Here is a 9,352-nt window from a genome sequence, read left to right as displayed (position 1 = left end):
TTCAAAATTCAAAATTTGTGGATTATACAATCATAAGCATCTATCTTTATAGATCCTTATAATATATATTACTACTCCCCTTAGTACATTACTATGAATCCTCTTCCATTATATTCTATAAAATTTTCCTCTATTCTTCTCCCTCTTTCACATCAATGACTAAGGTGTCAAAATCTTATATACATGTCAAAATTTTGGTTCATTATATCTTCTCTAGATTGTTAAATGATAGATACAATATGAAAAACTTATTATTAGACTCTTTATTTTCTTCTCCCATGTGTCTTTCACTCCCTCTAATATGTTGAGGAGAGCTCATAACCCATAAGATGTCATCTCAACTTCATTCAAGTCCAAGTAGATGAACTTATCAAAGGATGTCTTTTTTGCTAGACGATCCTCTACCTATTGCTCAGTTGTGCTTAGATTCACTGATAGGTGTTCTCTCAAAAGTGAGAACCTTTTAGTAATCCTTTCTTTTCTGATTTCTAACAAAATTATCTCATCATTAGTCTTGTTGATATATTTTTCAATTTCTTCAATTATAACTCCAGGTTGGCTAAGCTAATCTGCCAATGTCTTGACTTCATCATGCTAATTCTTCAACTCCTCATCAATATCCTTGGTGATTTTGAAGTACATGGTGCATTTTTCATATAATTTATTTCCTTTGATCTCACACCCTCCCAACTCCTTAATGTAGGCATCAAGAGCTCCCAAGTCATTTTTGAGTCTTTGAAATACAATATAAAACATTTGAGCACCATGCTTTACTTACACTTGAGTTGTTGCTACTTCTAAATTTTTTGTGAATTCAGCATCAAATGCTTGAATCACAATCTTAGCTATATCCTCTAGATTAGGATCTGATGATTTCATTATTAGTGTACCTTGTAACTTTTTAGTTACATCCATAAGAGTTTTCTATAGACTCTTCACTTGTTTGTTCTTGTTGATTATCTTGTTGAGAGATGAGATCAACTATGTGATTATCATCATCCGAACCTATTCATGTTGTAAGAGTGAGAGATCTACTAGGTGTACTTCCCTTCTTATCCTCATGTTCTTTCTTCTTCCTTTTTTATTCTTCTTCCCTTTCCTTTTCCTCATCCTCTTTCTTCTTTTGTTCTTTTTCTTCTTTCAACTTTTTCTCTTCTTCTTCCTTCTTATTTTCATCTTCCTTCCTTTTGATTTCTTATTCCTCTTTCCTCTTCTTCTATTCTTCCTCTTTCTTTTTCTTCTCTTCTTTATTTTTCTTCTCTTCTTCCTTTTTCTTGTCTTCTTCTTTATTCCTCTTCTTATCTTCTTCCTCCTTTTTGTTTTCTTTTTCTTCTTTCCTCTTATTTTCTTCTTTCAATTTCTTCTTTCTATGTTCTTCATTCTTCATCTTCTCCTCTTCTTCTCTTATTTTCTTTGATTCTTCTTCTAAGTTAGATTCACTTGAGATATTTCCAACAATATTTGTCTCAAGATCCTTAAAAGGATCTTTTGCAATGTTAATAGTAACATTGGTGGCAACAATCTACATGGTGACAGTTTTAATTGTAATCTGGAGTATTGTTGGTCCTTCTTTATTTAAATCCCATGTCCTTTACACAATTGCCTTTTTAGATTCCTCATTAAATTTTTGATAATTTCCTCCCATTATCAATATGGATCTCTTCTTATTCCTTAGATATGATTGTAGACTTTTCAAAAAGCTAGCCATGTTGGCATCATTGTCAATTTGGCATAGCTTGTTGAGTTGATTTTGTCTAATATTTTTAAATCTTCTTCAAAAACTCTTTTTCTTCTATTTGTTAGCCTCTCATAGAGGTCTTTAGGAATAAAATCCTTCACCTCCTCAAATTTCCTATTGGATAAAATGATGTGTGTTATGACAACATTCTCTGATTGTAGTCGATCAATACTAATAAACAAATGATTAAAGTTGTTCAATTGCACAAATTTTTTATCATTTATGATTGTGATGTTTACCTTTTCTATTTTGGGGTTCCAAGCCTTCATTCATATTTTTGTACTCCTGTATTCCTTCTTAATAGTCTTCTGAGGCTCTATCTGACCTCACATCTTAATGCTTGGAAGGTTGGCATGATTTCCTTCTATCTCTTGCTTGAACCTGTAGCCATAGCCTTAATCTTATTTTTCCTTGGTTTCAAGTGACTCTTTCTCCACCTCTACAAGTTTGAATGAAATTCTCTTCACCTAAACAACTTCTACCTCTTTTTCTTCTGACTCCTTTCTAAGTGGAATGACAAGTGTGATAGGTGCCTACTAATGTGAAACTACTACATAGCGAGCGATAGGTGTTTTAGTAGAAGGTGTGGCCATTTTCACTTCTTTAGTAGGTCCTATAGATGCCAAGGGTGGAATGTATATCATCCCTTGTTGACTAGCTTGCTTCATCCTAGTGATCATATGCCTCACTATAGTTTCTTCCTCAACTGTCATTCCAGATTGCTCCAATTACTTCTTCATGACTGCTTATACCTTCTTCTTGGTAGATTTATCCAATTGTGTTTGAATAGCTAGTTGTATCAGCTACTCATATGTTCCAAATCTATCAAACTCTTCATATTTGTCTTCTTCAAGGATAGCTTGAGCATATCCTTCTATTTCTACTTTTGATATATTATATCCCAAGGTTTTAACATACAACATCCTTGGTTCAACTACTTCTATTTATGTTAATTTTATGTCTAGCTTAAAGAAAATGTCCTCATTGTACTTAACTAGCACAGAGGGTGGGATTTTGAATATTTCCCTCATCTCTATCTAATATGTTTATATTATTAGATTTGTACTATCATTCACCTTTTCAATAGGGTGTCCACTGAAATCTTTTTCATTGTGCATTTACCACTGCTCACTATTATAGATGTATGCATGAATGCAAATATTTTGATCCAACAGAAGAACATATATGTGATTAAAGACTAGAAACTGAACTAATTATTCTTTACTTTCTTGATCTTCTCTAGGTTCTCTATTAGATGTGACCTCATAATTTCACACAAGTTAACATTCTCCTTGTCAATACAAATCTTATATAATGTTTTTGTAATGCTAGCTACCATGTCGTCATCTCTAGAGGTGTAACACATTCTTGTAGAAATGATTCTTATCAAGAATTTGACATCATGTTTCTTAATCTTTCTTATGAAAATTCCTCTACCATTATAAATTAACTTGGTGTTGTCCATAACTAACTTCTTGAGATTCTTCTCAATTACTGGTATGTTGCTTTCATTACACAATCAAGAACTTACCATCATGAATTCTTCTTAAGTTTATCCTTATCCATTCTTCATTATCAAACTCATAGTAGAATAGAAACTTGATGGGGACACAACCCAAGCATAGAATGGACACAATAGGAAAAGCGAAATTGTATTAACTATGAAAATAAGCTAGTACATTTAGTACAAAGAAAATAGACTTCAAAACCTTCCCTAAGGGCTTACAATAGCATAAATCTGGAGATAATTTTTGCTTTTAGAACCTCCTCTCAAAATCCACTCTGAACTTCCTTTTACAATGCCAAAAATGTTCTTAAATAGACCCCAAAGGGTTAAGGACTAGGAATACATTCTAGAAAGTGCTAGTTGGCATCCATCAACCAAATAGAAGGATCTAGAAGCTACACTAGAAGTTGACGTAAATTTAGAAGAATCTAGAAATGGTAACCGAACTTTCGAAAGGCATAACTTTTGAATCGTAGCTCCGATTGATGAATCGTTTACATTTTCAAAAAGCTCTCAAAACACTCTATAGCCCTATGGACTAGCTTCACTCATCCCCCAATTTTTGGCACTTTTTGAGGTCATTTAAGGCCCCTATCCTAACTTTGAAGCATTCTTAGGAGGTCTCCAAAACTCAAAAAACTGTGATAACTTTCAAACCATGGGGCCTTTTGACCTGATTCTTAATTCTGGAATGCTCTAAATTACAACTACATTCATTTGGCTAATTTACACCTCCTAGTTCACCAAAATGATGGCTCAATTACATACTCCTATTTTTTTAGCATTTACACGTATCCTACAGTGTTCAAATACTCTATCCTAGAACACTAATAGTGGAACTGTGAGAGTTGGAACCTTTATTTGACCCAAATGGGTATCTAGAAATGAAAACACATGAAATAGAAACTAAGTAAAAGTACATTTTTTTTTGGGTGACATAGGATTGCCCTTATACCTCTGGATGCTCCTGCATCAGACACACAGGGTAGATTGAAAAGTGACTCTGTCACTTTATGAATGGTAGAGGAAATCCCAAATGGGAAAGCTCAGCTGCTGAAATCCAAGTTGAGTCCTCTATCAGTCGTCCCTTCCACTTGACCAAATACTCTTCATACTGCCTATTTCTAGTACTCCTACTGACACAATGATCTAGAATGTCTTCTATCTCCTCCTTCTTGGAAGCAGGAATTGGACATGGCTCTAACACCAGCTCCTCATCTGCACCATCATAATGATACTTTGTTAAGTCTGCAATGTTGAGAATAGGAGAAATGTGAATACCATCTGGTAGCTCCACCTCATATGCATTTCCTAAGTCATATTTCTTCAGAATTTTGCAAGGACCAAATTTCTTCATTTTCAGCTTGTTGTAAGTACTAGCTGGAAATCTTTCTTTTCGTAAGTGCACCATGACTAGATCCCATACTTGGAATTCCTTATGTCTTCTCCTTTGATCAGCCCTAGCTTTATACTCTTGATTCATCTTGGTAATGTGTGCTTGAACCTCCTCATGTAGACGCTTGATATGTTCATCAAATTCCTCAGCTTCAGCACTTGTCCTCTCCCCTTGTTCTATCTTCCTCATTTCTGGTGCAGTCCTTGGGCTACTTCCATATACAATTTGGAATGGTGATTTTCTAGTACTCCTATTTATAGATTTATTGTAAGAAAACTCTTCTTGTGGTAAAATCAAATCCTACCCGTTGGGCTTACCCTCAACTAAACATCTCAGTAAATTGCCCAGACTTCTGTTTGGTCGTTAGTCTGCAGGTGATGTGTGGAACTAAATTTTAAATCTGTTCTCAACTCTTCCATAATGTTCTCTAGAAATATCCCACAAATTTAGTATCTTTGTTAGAAACTATACTCCTTGGAAGACCATGTAGTCTCACCACCTCCCTGAAAAACAAGTCTACAATATGGACATCATCATGAGTTTTGTGGCATGGAATGAAATGTGCCATTTTGTTGAACCTATCAACCACCACAAATACTAAGTCATTACCCCTTTGTGTTCTTTGCAATCCAAGAACAAAATCCATACTTATGTCCTCCCATGGCTTTGATGGAATAGGCAATGGTTGATATAGTCCAGTATTGTGGCTAAATCCCTTGGCAACTTGACAAATCTGGCAATTATGTACAAACTTCTTCACATCTTGTGAAATTTGAGGCAAAAAATAATGTTCTCTAAGAATGAAAATGGTCTTATCTCGACCAAAATGTCCTGCCATCCCTCCACTGTGTTTCTCCTTAATCAGATTTTCCCTCATGGAACTCCTTGGAATGCATAATTGACTTCCCTTGAATAACATACCATCCTGAATCAAATAGTCCAACCACTCAGTTCCGTCTACAGCAACAAGCTCTTTACAAGCTTTCCATGCTTCAACAAAATTAGGATCCTCAAGGTACAAATTCTTGAGTTCATCAAACCCAACTACTTCAACTTGCATTACTGTAAGTAAGAACTGTCTCCTACTTAGTGCATCTGCAACCCTGTTAGACTTTCCACTTCTATGCTTCAACACAAAGGTATAACTCTGCAAGAACTCTACCCACTTCATATGCCTTTGATTCAATTTACCTTAGCTATTTAGGTACTATAATGCCTGATGATCAATATACAAAACAAATTCCTTTGGCAATAAATAATGCCTCCATTTCTTTAAGGCCTGAACTATTGCATAGAACTCTTGATCATAAACATAATACTTCTTCTTTGCATCATTCAATTTTCACTAAAATATGCAATAGGCTTACCTTCTTGGCTTAATATAGCCCCAATAGCACTGCCACTAGCATCATAATCTACCTGGAACACCTTTCTAAAATTTGGGACTGCCAACACAAGCTATTCTATCACCTTCTTTTTCAGCAATTCCAAACATCTCGTAGCTGCTACAGTCCATTTGAACTCTTTCCTATCCTCTCTTATTGTGTAAGTTAGGGGTGCACATATGCCACTGAAATTCTTTATGAACTTCTTGTAGAAACTAACTAGACCATGAAATCATCTTACCTCAGTAGCAGACCTTGTAGTAGGCCATTCTAAGATGGCTTTTACCTTCTCTGGATCCATTTTAAGACCTTTAGGTGATATAACAAACCCAAAATAGACTAACTCCCTTTTTGCAAAGATACACTTCTTCAAATTAATTAATAGTTTTTCTTCCCTTAACCTTTCAAGGACAATATGAATATGCAATAAATGTTCTTCCAAAGTCTTGCTAAAAATTAAAATATCATCCAAATAGACAATAAGAAATTTTCCCAAGAACTTCTTAAGTACCTCATTCATAAGCTGCATGAAGGTGCTCGGGGTGTTTGTCAATCCAAAGGGCATGACTAACCAATCATAAAGACCCTCCTTGGTCTTGAAGGCTATTTTCCACTCATCTCCTTCTCAAATCCATATCTAGTGATAGCCACTCTTGAGATCTATCTTTGTGAAGTACTGAGCTCCACTCAAGCAGTCCATAAGATCATCCATCCTTGGCAAAGGAAATCAATACTTGATGGTTATCCTATTTATAGCTCAAGAGTCTTCACACATTCTCCACTCTCCATCCTTCTTTGGTGCTATTATTGTAGGTACTACACATGGACTCAAGCTCTCGCAAATCATGCCCTTCCTCAATAGCTCCTGGACCTGTCTTTTTAGCTCCTCTGTTTCAGTAGGAGTCATCCTGTGAGCAGCCTGTTAGGCAAACTAGATCCTAGAATTAGATCTATCTAATGACTGATTTGCCTTACTAGTGGAAATCCTTCTAGAACATTATCAGAGATAATATCTCCAAACTCACCTAGTAAATCTGAAACTTCAAGTGGTATTTCACTACTACCTTCTTTATCTTTCCTATGAATCAAAGCATAGCACATACGCTGATGTTTCATGCCATCTAAAAACTTTCTTCCATCAACAAGACAAATCCTAGCACTGCTACATACTTTTTCGCCTTCCTTTTTCATGGGCTTCAATTTGTGACAAACTCCATCCTTTGTTAGAGAGTATGTGTTTTCATGACCATCATGTATTGCATACCTATCAAACTGCCATGGTCTACCCAACAATAGATGGCAAACATCCATTGAAATAACATCACAGAGAACTTCATCATGGTAACTCCCAATTTTGAATTTCACTAAACATTGTTCACTTACCAGGACCTTATGATCATCTTTCACCCAAGCAATCTGATAGGGCTAGGGATGTTTCTCCTTCTTGAGCTTTAGCTTAGAGACCATCTCTTCTGATACCAAGTTATCAGTGCTACCACCATTAATGATCACATCACAACATTTTTCCTCACATTTGCACCTAGTACAGAATAAAATCCTCCTTTTTCTTGGCTTAATCTTTCCACTTAGTAAGAACCTTTCATTTACTAAAATCTCTCCTCTTTTTGCATCTTCTGAATGTGATGATTGTGCATCCTCATCCACATGAGCAACCCTAGTTTGACCCTCATCTCTCTTATCTTTCCTTCCTTGTCATTGAGGGCATTCAAAGGCATGATGACCTTCTTCATTGTAATGGAAATAGGTACCAAAGAAGCCTCCTCTTCCTTGTCCATGTCCTCTACCTCTTCCTCTCTAATTTCCAAAGTCTTTTTCATGGAAGCAGTTGAAACCCTCATTCCTCTGGTTCCTGCTAGTACCCACATCTTCATTTTTCCTATGGGTTTCATTGTGGCCTCTAGATGACCTACCACTACCCCTTCCTCCTTGACTACACCCTCTTTGTCTCCCTTCAAACCTCTTATTTAGCTTCTCTTCAACTTGTAGGGAGAACTGGTATGCCTCTTCAACGTTGGTCACTCTTATGATACTTAATTCCTCCTGGATGCTAGGTCGCAATCCACTGATATAACGAGCAACCTTCTCCTTATTTTCTTCTGCATGCCTTGCTCTAATCAAGAGTTGGTAAAACTCCTCTATATATTCTTGGACTGATCTTCTTGCTTGCTTTAACCCATGCATCTTCTTAAACAAATCAAGCTCGTAGTCCATAGGAATGAACTGCTTCTTTAATTTGTCCACCATGCAATTCCACCTTGTGATCTTTTCCTTTCCTCTTCGATTTCTTTCTAATTGGACCTCTTGCCACTAGATTTTGGCATGGCCTTTTAGTTTGGCCTTTGCAAACTTAACCCTATCTGGGTCCCTAATATCCTCATACTCAAAGTATTCTTCTAGTTCATTGATCCAATCGATCAACTCATTAGGTTTCAAATTTCCTAAAAATAGACCCACTTCAATTGCAGGTCTTTTTCAAAACTTAGTAATGGCCCTAAAAAGCCTTTCCTCTACCTAATTTAGAACTTCCCCATCGAATTCCCCTTCTGGTCCAATTTTTTCTTCTTCATTGTCATCCTCACTTTCGTCACCTGCGGCTACATTTGCTCCTCTACGGAGCTCCTCCTGCAATGCTTGTACCTGGCTTTGGAGGGCTCTAACCTCCTCAGGATTAATAGCTCTGGCCCTTCCACCATGATCTCTTCATGGAGGCATCTTCTTAACTCAAACTCAGAACAACACAGTCCTGGTGCAAATTGCCTCATAGTCGGCGCTCTGTCTACACACTCAGGAAAACTGGCTCTGATACCACTTGATGGGGGCACAACCCAAGCACATAATGGACACAACAGGAAAAGGGAAATTATATTAACTACGAAAATAATCTAGTACATTTAGTACAAAGAAAATAGACTTTAAAACCTGCCCTAAGGGCTTACAATAGCATAAATCTAGAGATAATTTCTCCTTTTAGAACCTCCTCTCAAACTCCACTTCGAACTACCTTTTACAATGCCAAAAATGTCCTTAAATAGACCCCAAAGGGTTAAGGACTAGGAATACATTCTAGAAAGTGCTAGTTAGCATCCATCGACCAAATAGAAGGCTCCAAAAGCTATGCTAGAAGTCGACGCAATCTAGAAGAATCCAAAAAAGGTAACGAAACTTTCGGGAGGCATAACTTTTGAACCATAGCTCCGATTAAAGAACCGTTTACATTTTTGAAAAGCTCTCAAAGCGCTCTATAGCCCTATGGACTAGCTTTTCTTGTCCCCCATTTTTTTTCCCTTTTTGAGGTCATTTAAGGC

The sequence above is a fragment of the Cupressus sempervirens genome, chromosome 2 (assembly GCF_028749045.1).
Source record: "Cupressus sempervirens isolate cs-2001-9-10 chromosome 2, ASM2874904v1, whole genome shotgun sequence".
NCBI lineage: Eukaryota > Viridiplantae > Streptophyta > Pinopsida > Cupressales > Cupressaceae > Cupressus > Cupressus sempervirens.
Note: the sequence above shows the minus strand (reverse complement) of the source record.